Source organism: Vicugna pacos, unplaced genomic scaffold (assembly GCF_048564905.1).
Source record: "Vicugna pacos unplaced genomic scaffold, VicPac4 scaffold_119, whole genome shotgun sequence".
In the NCBI taxonomy this organism is placed as follows: domain Eukaryota; kingdom Metazoa; phylum Chordata; class Mammalia; order Artiodactyla; family Camelidae; genus Vicugna; species Vicugna pacos.
The window spans coordinates 409,152-422,981 of NW_027328799.1; the positions used below are offsets into that span (position 1 = coordinate 409,152).

At 40.3% G+C, this 13,830-nt stretch overlaps 1 long non-coding RNA gene across 1 annotated transcript; it reads left to right on the top strand.

Moving 5' to 3' along the window:
- The first annotated feature begins 884 nt into the window (after positions 1–884).
- On the top strand, positions 885–13,830 carry LOC140695015 (uncharacterized). The gene is made up of 4 exons (XR_012070692.1): positions 885–1,111; positions 1,212–1,411; positions 1,715–1,841; positions 13,790–13,830. It is a non-coding gene; the product is annotated as an uncharacterized lncRNA (long non-coding RNA).

Genomic DNA, 13,830 nt, shown 5'->3' on the forward strand with positions numbered 1-13,830 from the left:
CCTCTAAGGCAGTCAATTTGTTACCAAGTCCAAACTCGTTCTGCTTGCTGCATGACAGGCCAATTAATCGGGAGATGAGATGTTGGAGTAAGGAAAAGAGACTTTATTTGTAAAGCTGGCAGACCCAGAAAATGGCATATTGTTATCCAGTAGAACTCTCTTCCCCAGGGCAGAATTCAGTCTCCTTTTATACTAAAAAGCGGCGGGGATGTGGCTGGTTGTTGCAAACTTCTTGCTGTATGAATTGTTTGTCCTTGAAATCCTTTGTTCCTGCAGCTGTCCATGTGGGTCAAATTATGGTGCCCCTGTAAAACCTCCAAAAAAAAGAAAGGTTATTCACTATTTTACAACTTGCCATCTATACATAAGTGTAGAAGAGCAAATATCCTTAAAGATCAGAGCCCGGAGAATAGACCCTCCTGGATATTTCAGGCTAAAGGCAACTTTCTTTTACAAAAGGTGCAGAGATAGCAAGTCTGAGCCTAGAAAACAAGGTACAGGATTAAAGCCAAATGAACACATCTAACATGGAGTGAAATTTGTTCTTTCTATTACAATTTCTTTTTCTCCCTCATAAATAATTTTAGTAAGAAACATGAGCAATTTTTTTATTTTTGCTTCTTAATAAAGGACTACAACTACAATTTAGTGAGCAGGGATGCTGTGCGTGCCTTGGTGTCACAGCAAACTCTTGTTGGTGGTGGTCGACCCTGCAACATGCCTGATGCCCCATGAGTGTTGGTGAGGGTCCCCCTAACCAGGGGCTCTATTCAGGAACCACCATATGCGCGTTGACCTCTGGCACCTCTTTTTCAGCTGCAGGAAATTTTTTCAGATTCTATGATAGAAAAATCACTCCAGCTAGGGATAATCAGGGAATAAAGGAAGAGGAAAAGGGCTTGAAGTAGAGTAGAAGAGAAAGACAGAGGCTCAGGGAGCCTGGGGGCTTGGCAGCGCTGCCTCGGGAGAGAGAGGAGCAGAGGTGTGGATGGGACCGGCTACGGAACCAGCTCCTGCAGCTTTCCCTGCACCCAAGCCACACAGCTTTTAATAGGGCCCAGGACTCTCTCCTGGCTGGATGTCACCCTGGGCAGAACCTTGAGAATCGAAGGTAAGGGGTGGGCAGCACTCACCTAGGGGGTCACTGAGGACTTTGGTCAAGTCCACATTGACTTTTCCAGTCATGTGCCTTCACCTGTTCTTTATCTCAGGATCTGAGAAGCAGGAGCAAGGAACTCAGGGAGAGATCCAGGAAGATATCTGACTGTGTTAAGAGACGACAGTCACAGTGACACTGGGAGCGAAGACACTTGCAGCAAAGTAAAATAACTTCACAACTATTGCATCAGAGCTGCATGTGTGAGAGAGCCTAAGCCTGTCTCAGAGTGCAGGGGACAAGCGGAATGGAATGGTAAAATTAACACTGACAATTGAAATTTTGTTAAATAGCCTGCTACTTTTAATTTTATCACTTCAATGTATGCAGGTGTATTTCTATGAGCATTTATAGGTTCACACAACCCCACCAGCCCCTCTTGCCCCCATGGGGGATGGGATTTCTCAAGCACAGTGCCCCTCCTGCTTGCTTGGGCCACGCTGCGGGTCCTCACCTGGGGCCAGACTGCTACAGTACACTGAGTCCCCGAGGCACGGCCTGGGATACATGACAGGAACAACTGTGCTCTTGGCTGAGGGCCTCCATTTCCCCCTGCAGTGTAAGAATGCCGGTGACTCAGTTGGAAGCACGCATCCAAGCCGTCCTTCCGTGTCATCACCATCTAGAAGCGGTGCCTGAATCTTCTGAATTTCTGCAGAATGTGGTTTACAATCACCTTGAACAAGTGAGTGTGTGTCCTCTTTCAAGTGGAGGAGTTACTGCCGTTTTCCTGGAACTTACTCACCACTAGTCCATCTGATTTTTCTGTGCTAGGATTCAGTATGGCCTGCTAATAACTCTGCAGTCAGATCTAGAAACCCTGATGAAGAGGATTATTTATTTTCTTTCTTTATATGATAGTATTTTACTTTCAAATTTCTGAGTTTTCAGTTCTTGGAGGAATTTTTTCGGGGGTTGGAGAAACAACTTTGCTCTTACCATCTTTGTGACCTGTTGCTATATGCGTCTCACCTGTCTTCTGTCACTTGTGAGGCGGTACTATTTTTGACCCTGTCCGGGTTGTTCATATTTTAAAACATAAAATCTGTAAAAGTACAGTCCCTTTTACTCCAAAGACATTCCACAAATACTCCTTTAATCTGGGTATGGTTTTAAGAAGACACAATAATTAGAATATATACTTGCAGTTTGCCAGTGCAAAATCCCCAAATTAATAGTCAAGCTCAACATCTAAAATCTTTCTAATCTACCATGGATTTGTATGGATAAGTGAAGTAGTTTGCTAAGAACTCAATCCTCCCAAGCTGATGCTCTGCCAGATGGTGGAGCCGAGGGACGAGGGTGTGTCCTGCCCTTCCTGAGCTGACAGTTTCATGGCAAAGACCTTCACCAGGTGAAGAAATTGAAGTTTCTTCTAAGAACAGTGGGTCTGAAATGAGTCCAAAAGCGTGGGAGAGACACAATCACATTTGTCTCAAGTAGGGGAGAGTGGCTGTGGGGCCACTTGGGAGACTCATGAGTCCAGGTGGGCAGTGTTGTTGGCTTCCACTTGAGCGGTGGGGACGGTCAGTGGGTAAAAGCGAACAGATTGAAGGCATGTTTAGATGGTAAAGAGGAAAGGATCAATGCTGTCTGTGAAGGTAGGATGGAGTAAGGCCCAGGTTTCTGGGTGGATTAATGAGTTAAATAATGGTCCTGCTGTGTTCTGAGGAGGGAAAGCAGCAGAGGGAGTTCTGGGGAAAACTGATGAGTTCAGCTGTGGGTAAAGTGAAAGGCTGTTAGATGTGTGGTCTGGGAGCTCTGGTGAGAGCCAGTAGTGAGTAGGGGGGCGGAGAGAGACTTTCAAATCATTTTGTCTTGTGAAATACATACAAGAATGAGTAATGACACAACCCCTGTATATTCTGGATTTAAAACCCAGTAACATTTTGCTATATTGACTGCAGGGGTTCTTAATTTTTTAATAGAAATAAAATAAATAGAAACAAAATAGTGGAGTTAATGAATATCTTAGAGTTGATGTGTGTCCTTGTATGTATTTTCATACCTCATCTGTTTATAAACATAATCTACAAAAAGTTAACTTGCTTAGCATTAGAGTTAAACAGAGGGACGTGACACACTCTGTTGGTGGTTCAAGGTGATTTCTCTGGGCAAATTATGTAGCCTCTCTGTGCCTTAGTTGCATCTTCTGTGACTGCCCCCGTGCCCCTCATCACAGCTGATTTCCTAGACTAGATGTTGGGAGGGAGGCTGCTGAAGGGAGTAAGAGGTGGCAACTGCTAGGGTCACTGAAGAGAGAGACAAAAACAGATTAAAGCCGAGAAACTGAGTGCTAATACCCTCAAAGGAGAAAGAATCCCTTAGTTTTTTGAGCCACTTAGCCTAAGAGAAAGAAAATCATGTGGATCCAAAGCTCTTGAGCATATGAGTATTGTGGGTGGGAGGGTTTCATCAGAAAAGGGTTGAGAAAAGGCCTTTTGGTTTCCCTTTACGTTTCCAGTAAGGATGAGGTGCAGAAGAAAAACCGCCCGTTTCACAGTTGAAGGTGCTGTTTTGTGCGAAACTGACCGAAGGTTGGAAACCATTCCATCAGTGGTGCTGGCAAAAGAAGAGACTGCTGGATTGGGTGGGGCACTTGCTGTGACTTCCAGGTGACCTGCTGGCTGGGGGCTGTGAGGCGGGGCAGTAGGTTTGCCAGTGTGACCTGGGTATAATCCCTGGCAGTGAGGCTGCTGATCTGACTAGCAGAGCTGGGCAGACACCGTCCTAAACGGGGCTGCTAGGGATGAGGGCCTGGGATACCTGCCATGCTGAGGGCGAGGAGGAGAGCTCCTCCCTGAGGTTGTGTCCCTGTGAAGATTAGAAACGTCCTCCTGCAGGGGAGGAAGAGCCTCTGAGCAGCGGGCAGGATGCACAGGCAAGACCAGCCTGAGCACGGAGATTTCAGGAAGCCGGAATTCATACAGGCCCCGAACAGCCTTGTTCCTGAGAAACTGGAGGGAAAAGATGCTGCAAATGCAGGCTAAGTTCAGGACACTATTGTGTGTCATGAGTGATAGGAAAAGACTGTTCAGGCAGCCACGAGAGAACCCTGTGGTTGTCCCAGTTGGGCGTCACACAGGAGGGAGGAGCAGAGTTATATACTTTGCCACTTATTAGCTGTGTGACTTTGAGCAATATCACCCCCACTTCTCTCTATATATATCTACATCTGTAAAGAGACACAGTGACAAGCTCGTGTCATCAGAATGCTTTGTTTAGCTCTGATCCCCTTTGTCCAGTCCTGTCAGTGCTGCCCTGCAAGGTTCTGCAGCGGCTGCTCTTGCCCTGTGATGGGAGGGCATAAAAGGGCATTGTAGCACCCGAGGGCAGAAAGGGGTTGCTTTAAAAGCAGACATGTAGCCTCCTGCAGCTGCAGACCTGCAGGCAGTTTGGTTCATGGTCGTGGAGAGGACTTTGGAGGCCTTAGCGTCGTCTTAAGACTTGTTTTCCCTTGGGACCTGATTTGCCTTTGCAGATTAATGTTGAAGATTTGGGCTTCTGGCAAAGCTGTTTTCAGAGATGGGTATATACGTAAAATATCATATAAAATAAAATGATTTATTTAACGTGAGCGACTTTGCAGCTGTTGGGAAGAGCTGTGTTGGCCTGGTCTCCACGGAGGACACCAAGGGTCAGCAGAGCGTGCGGGAGGGAAGGCAGCCTGCAGTGCTTCTGCGGGGGGTTCTCCCCAGCATGGTGCTCTGCTGAGTTGACTCTTCTCTGAGTTTGGTTGCCAGAGGAGCAGACAGCAAAGTAATGAGTTCTGGAGGGATTGTATAATGACAGGAAGAAATAGGAACCTGGAGATTTTCTGGACTAAAACACGCTTTTGGTTCCTGATTCAGTGTGTTCCATTACAGAATTGATGAGTTGTGTCTATTCTGGGACTTCATTGAAATAAACGTTCAGCCTAAATGTTAAGGGATTTGGTTTATTTGGCTGGAGGACTCGAGCCGGGATGACAGCCTCTCAGATCACTCTGAGGGTCTGCTCCCAAGAGGTAGGGGAGGAGCTAGGATAAATAGAATCTTTACAACAAAGATCAGGTAATTGGAACAATAAAATATTGCTTGTTATCTAAAGAAAACCAGATATCTCAAGTTCAAGTATTTAGTGGTTTTCTATATATGGTGGGAAGCAAACATTTGGGTCATTGAATTCATTCCTTTGGCAAGCCCCTGGCTATCTAGGGCCAGTATCCTGTCCTTTCTTACTCTGAGTCTGCTCAGAGGGCACCACTGTGAGTGGCTGAGAGGCCGGGCTGTAGGCATGTACTCGCTGGGGGTTGGCAGCAGCTGCTGATGACTCGGATTCAGCATTCTTTGTTTACTGTCATGGTTGCAGTATTTTCATGCACATTGTAGTATTTTCATTCACAGTGTTCCCCCTTGGTCCTAAATTCGACCAATATTTTGAGAGACATTTCATGACCAATTTTGTCCCACGTTGCTAGGATGGCTCATTCCTAGTTCAGGTGAAGAATCTTCTGAGTTGCCATTCAAGGTGTTAGTTTTTTTTATCAGGCCCTGTTGATACTAAAAGTTCTCTGGATCACCTGTCTTACTACTCTATTATGATCCAGGAAGTGTTTAACCTTCTTTGCTCATTCCCATACCTAGAATCACACTATTATATTTATTTTATTCAGGGTTATAAATTTTATTGTTTCTTCAAGATGTTTAGCCATCATCAATCTTGTGGGCCTAGTTACACATTGGGAAATGTAATAGACAACAATTTTATAAAATAGACAGGATATAAGTAATACAGCTAGTAACGTTAATAAAGTCACGAGTAAGAATTTAATAGTCGAGAAGTTGTATTTTTGGGTTAAAATTTTGCTTGTGTTTCTGAGTTTGATCCTATGAGAAAGTTCATATTTATGGTCAGGGTCAGAGCAGGTATTAATTGGCCAGTTGAAATCTCCCACCTTGTAAGATCAACAGTGGCCTAAACAGAACTATAATTTCTTTTTAGAATAATGTTTCTGAGGGCTACCTAGTTAGAGCCTTGTATTAGGGAAACCCACCAAGGTAACACAGAAGTACTAGACATAGGTAATTTATCATAAACTTAACAATTGGAGTAGTTCATAATCAAAGGTTGGAGAAATTATCAAAGTAATTGGTATACAGTCCTGGTCCGGTGTCTTGGGTCAGCAGTCTAGCTCAGATGTCGTCTTCTTCTCATCCTGGTATGGAAGCTTTTTCTCCATTTGGGCATTGTTTTAAGGTGAGCAGCGCTCTATAGGCCAGTGCACTGCAGGGGCTGTTTCAGATAGGAAATGAATCGGAGACTCCGTTTCCTTCAGCTTTGGTGTGTATGGTCTAGTTAAGAGTATCTGAAAAAGGGTCTTTCCATTCAGGTTGGAGACAGTTCTTTAAGTCATGCCTGTTTCAGCATGCATAATCCCCTGGCTGCAGGTCATGGGGCATTGGAATTTTACCCAAGGATAGATTACTGAGCTTCAGAATCAAACCTAGAGTATTCTTTTCATAATTCAATTAAACTGTACAGCAGTGTGACATAACAGCAAGGAATGATCTGGGAAGTGTCTTAGTAAATATGGACCTCAATTAACAAAACTAGAATTTAATATCGACTAAAATATAATTTTTTTCTCTCTAAAGTTACCCTCAGTTTTCTCAAATATAGCCAAATCAAGATTAATTTCTTTACAAATTAAATCTGATTATTTGATCATATAGTCTTTTTAAATTGACTGTGTTGGAAGTTTTAATACGGAGTCTCAGGGTAGAATGTTAATAAGGTTTTCTAAGGCCAAGAAAGCCACGTCAAGGCTTTTCATGGATTTTTGCCTTACAGATTTAGGTAAATTCTTTTCTCTTTAAAATCCTTAAAATACCTTTATACTCCTATATCTCTTAGGAGATGATCTCCCTAATTTGTCTGATAGAGCCACTGGGGACCTAAGTATTTTTAGTCTTTTGAGGGATCAGATAGAGAGAAAAGATAACTGTTCCAAGTCTGTATACATAGTTATAATTTATCAAATTGCTGTGAACCATAACTAGCTTAAGGAGAAGAGATTCTTTATGTCTGGGAAACAGGTTAAAAGGCAGTAGTATTTCAAACAATATCAAAAATTATAACCATATTCAGCTGGTTAATCAGTCCCATGTAACTAATTCTTTTAATGAGAGTTTTCATTAGAACTTTAAAATGTCTTACCCAGTTTAGTTCAGTGCTGTAGTTTGAAATTTATTAGAAATCAGTAAATCTCCTTGAAGAGAAAGCATTTTGCAAAACCATCAGAAGAAAACAATTAACTGTCTATAAATGACAAAAGATTTAAAAGCATGGTTAAACACCGTTACACTATAATCAATAAAGAAACCTGTTCACTATACCCATAATTATCACTGGTAACATTTCAGATAAACCAGAATTTTAGGGAGTCCATATAATTTCTACAATACCTATATTAATAATATTTCTCATTCAATATAACCTTAGAAGTTTTATGATTCATTTGACAATTCCATGTTATTTAAAATGCCAAATGAAACTTTATAGTTAAAAATCTCTCTTTGGGATGTTTCAGGGGCCTTCTGTAGCATCCCAAACTTAACTGGAGATTAAAAGAATTTTAATTAATTAAATTAATTTTTATTTAATTAATTAGAATTTTATATTTGGGGAGCTTTTTGAAAGATTTCAGAACACTTGATCAGATAAACATATAGATCACTGTAATGTAGTACTAATTCATTAACAAGAAAATATGTCAAATGTAAAGGCAGAACAGATCAGCTAAGTGGTATAAGAAGTTTTACAATCTGTTACTGAAGGTGGATTAATATTTTAAGAAAATTTTTTCCTCTTAACAGAGAGAAAACCAAATCTAATCTTGTTCCAGCTAACTTCTAAGATTCATTTACATTGCCCAATTTGATTCTAAACTTAGCCAATTCTGACCACGTACAAAACTTTCCTCAGGGTTCCTTTTCCACAAGCCTTCCACAGCTTTCTATACTTATATTAGTGTGTCCTATATTTTGTCTTCCATTCAGAGGTAACCAGCTTCAGGAGAAAGTCACTATTTTTCATTAACAAAGTTCTTACATCTTCCTTTACGCATTTATATTACTTTCCTAGGATACTGAGATCATTCCCTTACTAATAGAGACTATTTCTGTGTGACACCAACCATTTATTAATATTTCTAAACACCTTTAGTTTCACTGTAAGAGGAAGTTAAATGTTAAGTAATTCATATTTCAATCATTTTATCTGAAAATGGCATAGATATTTAATAAAATCTTGTCATTTAACTTAATTTAGCACAACTCTAGAATTTAAAGATATCAAACATTTAGAGATTATTTTAAGCATACATTTTAAAAATATATTTTAAATATTTACCCAAAGCTCTCATCTCATTTGCATTTAATTTACTTAAAATTTTACCACAGCACATTACTGTTATTTTTTTTTTTGACAAATCTGCAACAGATATAACAGGATCTTATTTGACTTTCATTAAACCTAGGTACAGTAAAGGTATTATAGTTAAGATGGATGATTTTAAAGATGTCTATATTTATTAGAACATACTTAAACTAAACAATATCAAATATTACCTTAATATTGAATATTTTCCAATTCACATGACACTGAAAGTCAATTTGTTAAGTTTTTATTTTAAAAATACTTAATTTTTAAGCTCTTATATTTTTACATCAATTAAGCAGAGCTCTTTGACTTCGAAATTTTTTTTTTTTAGCAGTAGAAATATCTCACTTCTATAATCTGTATGCAGGCTTATAAACAGACAAAAGCTAGAGATCTCATAGCTTCACTTTAAAACTTACTTATATTTATAATAATAGTTGGAGTAAGCTGAATTTGCTTGCTCAAATCACTAAGGCTTACTATTTATGAAACAGATAATTAAGATTTCCTCACAAAGTCTGAAGGACCCGTCAGAGTTCTGAGTTCTAAAATGCCAAAAATTTCATGGCCTCAAGTTTTATTTCGTTGAGCTAATTAGGCTCAGTCCTAGGTCACTGTTTGTTGTATTTATATTTCTGATGTGCAAGACAAAGACACTCTCTTCCAGGTCCCCAGATAAATGCTCTGTCACCCAGACCCAATTTTATCTCCTTAATTGGCATTTTTGTATCAGTGAGAAGAGCTGTAAACAAAGAATTCCATGTTTTAAAACTAAGGTTTTCTTTATTTTGTCTTCCAAAGCTTGCATAAGACATTTATTAAGGTCTCTTTTCCTTGAGTTATAAGTTAAACCCAGGGTAAACCTATATTTTTTTTTTAGCTACTCAAATTACTTTTTAGATTTACGTTATATTGGACGTCTCAAGTAACTATATTGGTTTCCTTTAATTTGTTCAATTAATATTTTCAGAGGGATAGACATGTGCCCAGCCTTATAATACCAAGAAGGGGAAGCGTTTTTCCACTGAAACATATCTATCCCACAACATAAGCAAAAGGTTTATATAAAGACCATCTAAATATACCAATTTCACAAACTTTTATCTCAATTTTATTAAATCTTATACCTTTAATTTTTATATTTATTAAGTTTAATCAATAATTCATATTTCTAGAAGGAGTGACAGAAACCTTTTTTTTGTGGGTGTACATTGTATATAATTTTATAGAAGTCTCTAGGATGCCCAAGTTTCAGCCAAAGAGCTTAGGCCCTTCTCGATTTTTAATTTCATTAATTGGTCTGTTGTCCCAATCCTTGATCAAGTATTTCAGTCTACATATAAATATATTTTAAACTGTGGTAAATAAAACGGACTTGTTTGAACTTTAATGTTGGGGGGGAGTAGGTGAACTTTTTGGCCCTTTTTTTTTTAACTTTATGTAGTGTAGTATCAAAACCCTGTATGTAAATCCAAAAATGTCCATTTTATTGATCTCATTCAAAATAACCATATAAAAATATTTATCCTTTTGGGATAAGCCACTTATCTGTTTTTTTGACATTTTTACAATCCTTTTTCCAGTTATTCAACCTAATTAACATTAATTATACTAAGTTTTTATTAGCATCTCTAGAAACATTTATCAGAAAGGAAAAACAAAAATGTAGCTTTTCAAACCAGTTATATTTTTATATCTGAGTTCTTAGGTTAACCATTAGATATATTTTTCTGCATTTAAACTTTATTTTAATAGGTACCAATAAAACAGCCATTTATAATGAGATCTCTTTAAACTTTCACCAATTAAAAAGTTTTTCCAAATTAAAAAATCCATCATATGGCCATCAATTTATATAGATATAAATATATATATATATATATATATATATATATATATATATATAGTGATTTTAAACCAATAAGATGAAGAGGCCCTTCCACATGAGAGTCGGGGTGTTGCCTAAATAAAATTCAAAGGTTTACTCTCCAAAAGCTTAAAGCCTTCGTGGTCCAGGCTGATGCAACAAAGTTTAAGATGGCAAAATATCTGAAAATTGGTACAATCAAAGAATTGCTTAGAATCCCAATTTATTTGCGTGGCCACCGTATGTACACAATACTTGAACCTTTTGTATGGCAGAGTCCAAGGTTTCCTTTAAAAACTAAACTAAACATATATATACTTACATGCACACACTTAAAACATCCAGAGAAAGATAAAACGTTTACATTTCAAGGACACAGGAAGAGAAATCCAAGTTCCCACTAAAGGGGATTTTGTTTTTATAAGTTCAGATTGCCAAAAAATGTTTTTATCAGGCCTGGTTATTTCCAGAGTGAGTTTTTTTTTTTTCTTATTCCCGATTAATGTTGTAAGTTTTGTATGTACATAAATCTGGCTGGGGTTTTACTTGGAGACTGGCAATCTGTCATTTCTTTTTCTTTTCTTTTCTGTTCTTTATTTTTTTTTTGAAAGTTCTATTCCCCATTGTAAGGTCGGGTTCTCAGAATAAATTTGCTAGTAAGATTTCCCACAGGGACAACTCTGTGGCATGAAGTCTTTGTGTCTACCACTCCTGGAAGATTCCCTGTCACCCGAGAATGCTGTTACCAGCCAGGAGGATGGTCCAAAATTTGGAGTTGAAAGTTTCCTCATAAGAGTTTTACTTTTATCCTGAAAAATTCAATGGAGGTAACCAAATTGAGGAAAACATTAGACCAGCCTCTTACCTAACCACTCAGTCCTGAACCCAGTGTCTTTCAACTTGGACCCACTCGGGATGTCTCCACTGGGTGGGTAATTCACCTCAGTTTCTTTCAACTGGAGGGCCACGTACCTGGATACACCGCCAGATAAAACTTAGGATCATCAACCAATATGTGAGATCTGAGAACCAGGAGAGACTCAGCCAAATTCATCTGGACCCCCCGAGGAGGCGGATGAGCACAAAGGGCCACTGCTGGTACCAAGGCTCTGGTTACTTGGAGAGTTCAGGTGGAGAGAAATCTGCTGTGGTGCTTCATGGTGTCCAAAGCTGTTGACTGAAATAAACATGCAGCCTAAAAGTTAAGAGTTATGTTTCATTTGGCGGGAGGACTCGAGCCAGGATGACCGTCTCTCAGAACTCTCTGAGGGACTGCTCCCAAGAGGTTGAGGAAGAGCTAGGATATATAGGAGCTTTACAACAAAGACCAGGTTGTTGGAACAATAAAAGATTACTTGTTATCTAAAGAAAGCCAGGTATCTCAAGTTCAAGAATTTAGTGATTTTGTATGAATGGGAGGAAGCAAATATTAGGACTCACTGAATTCATTTTTTAGACAAGCACCTAGCTATCTCGGGCCAGTAGCCCGTCCTTACTTATTCTGAGTCTGCTCAGAGGGCACCATTGTGAGTTGCTGCAGTGGCTGGGCTGCAGGCCTGTCCTCGCCGGGGAGTGGCGGAAGCCTTTAATGACTTGGTATCAGTATTCTTTGTTTACTGACATGGTTGCAGTATTCTCATTCACATTGTAGTATATTCGTTCACAGACCGAATATGGATAATCTGCAAACTTGGAAAGCAACCGAGATGGAATTACTGCAGATACCTTCTGCTTTAATAAGCCGTGTGCAAACATAAACACGGAGGAAGCATACACTTGGATTTGGAGGTGTAGGAAAGGGATCCTGCACATTGCAGGAGAACGCAATGCAGAATTCCTTAAGTCCAACTTTCTTTACTGTAGTGGTTTCTGAGAACAGTTTATGGTAATTAAACAACATTGACAAACGGTGGCACACATTGCTTTTAAGAGATGGCCGGCTGCAAACTTTTATATTGGACAGGTGGAATTCATAGGCAAGTGGTCAGGTGGATGGGAGAGAGATGGAGCCAAGGCCTGGGCCCAGATTCCGGTTTAAATTGCCATTTCTTCACCATAGGACCTTGGAATAGAATGCATACTCTCAACCTGTTGGTGAATCTGTGAATTAAGCGGGCATGATAATATTCATTTCTTCCTGGGATTGTTGTAAGATCTAAAGAGTATTATAGCACACATGAAGCATTTAACACCCTGGCACTTAGCAGTGTTCACTGTGTGGGGCCGCCCCGCTTAGCGTGCGTCAGAGCCGTAAAGGCAGCATTTGTCTGTTGAGGATGCACTTGTAGCCCCTTGGCTAGGTTGTGAATTTGTTGATTTCCTTTAATACTTGTAACTCTGTGTGACATGGGCAGTTATTTTCATGGACAGATGAGGAATCTCAGGGTAAAGAAGACTGTGTAATTTGCCCAAGGTCAGACCATAATTTTGGGTGCAGGGGCCTCAGTTCAGCATGGGCCCCTGGGCCTTCTGCTCTCTCCGTTCAGCACCAGAGCCAGATATGGAGTTGGCTGTTTCCCTGCCCAGAATATCCGGCAGGACCCAAGACACACCTGGCCCTGTGCTGCTTGAGCAAAAACTCCGGATGAGAGGCAGTTACAAAAGGGATAAACATAAAAACATACGACAGCAAACTGTGATCAGCTCTGAGAAGGAAAGGAACACGTCTCGCCGTACACAGCTGGGAGCTTTCCCGTCGGGGCTGCTCTGGGGGTGTTCATCTCAGCTAAACAAGTTCTGCTGTTGCAGCAAGGCAGGAAGGCAGGGCGCGTGTGGGCAGGTAGACAGGGCCTCATTGATCGTACTCATTCCCCATTAAGCGGCAGCTTTCATGGGCACTTACCTAGTAAACATTGGCCATAATCTTCACGCATTTTGACTGGTAGCTTTATTGACCCCAGCTTTGAGATGAGGTCATTGAAGCTGGGGAGTTTGCTGCATGCCCGTGATTACCTTGCAAATACCCCCACTGGTCTTTCAACCTAGACTGGTGTGGCTGTCATGCCCCATCCCTGTGAATGGCATCGTGTAGCTTCTCCCAAGTGGCCCAAATGACTGACATTGATATGCTTAATTCGTAGGAAATGGTATGTGGCAATAAGAGAAAAAGGTAGTAAGAAATTGTTTGGAAAACAAGAAAAAAACCTATTCTTCCCCAGCTGGGGGAGCGTAACCTGTATCACCCACCCTAATCACTGCCTGTCACCTCCTCCCTGAGGATTCTGTGTTCAGAAGCCACTCTGAGCCTTGGGAGAACATTTTTCCTCATGACACTTTTGACTAGGACCCGCGACATCTCTGTCCCTGGTTAACACTCTCTTCAAAGCCGTTTAAATTTTTTGCAGGTTCCTCCACTCTGATGTAAGAATACCCTGTATAACTTCTT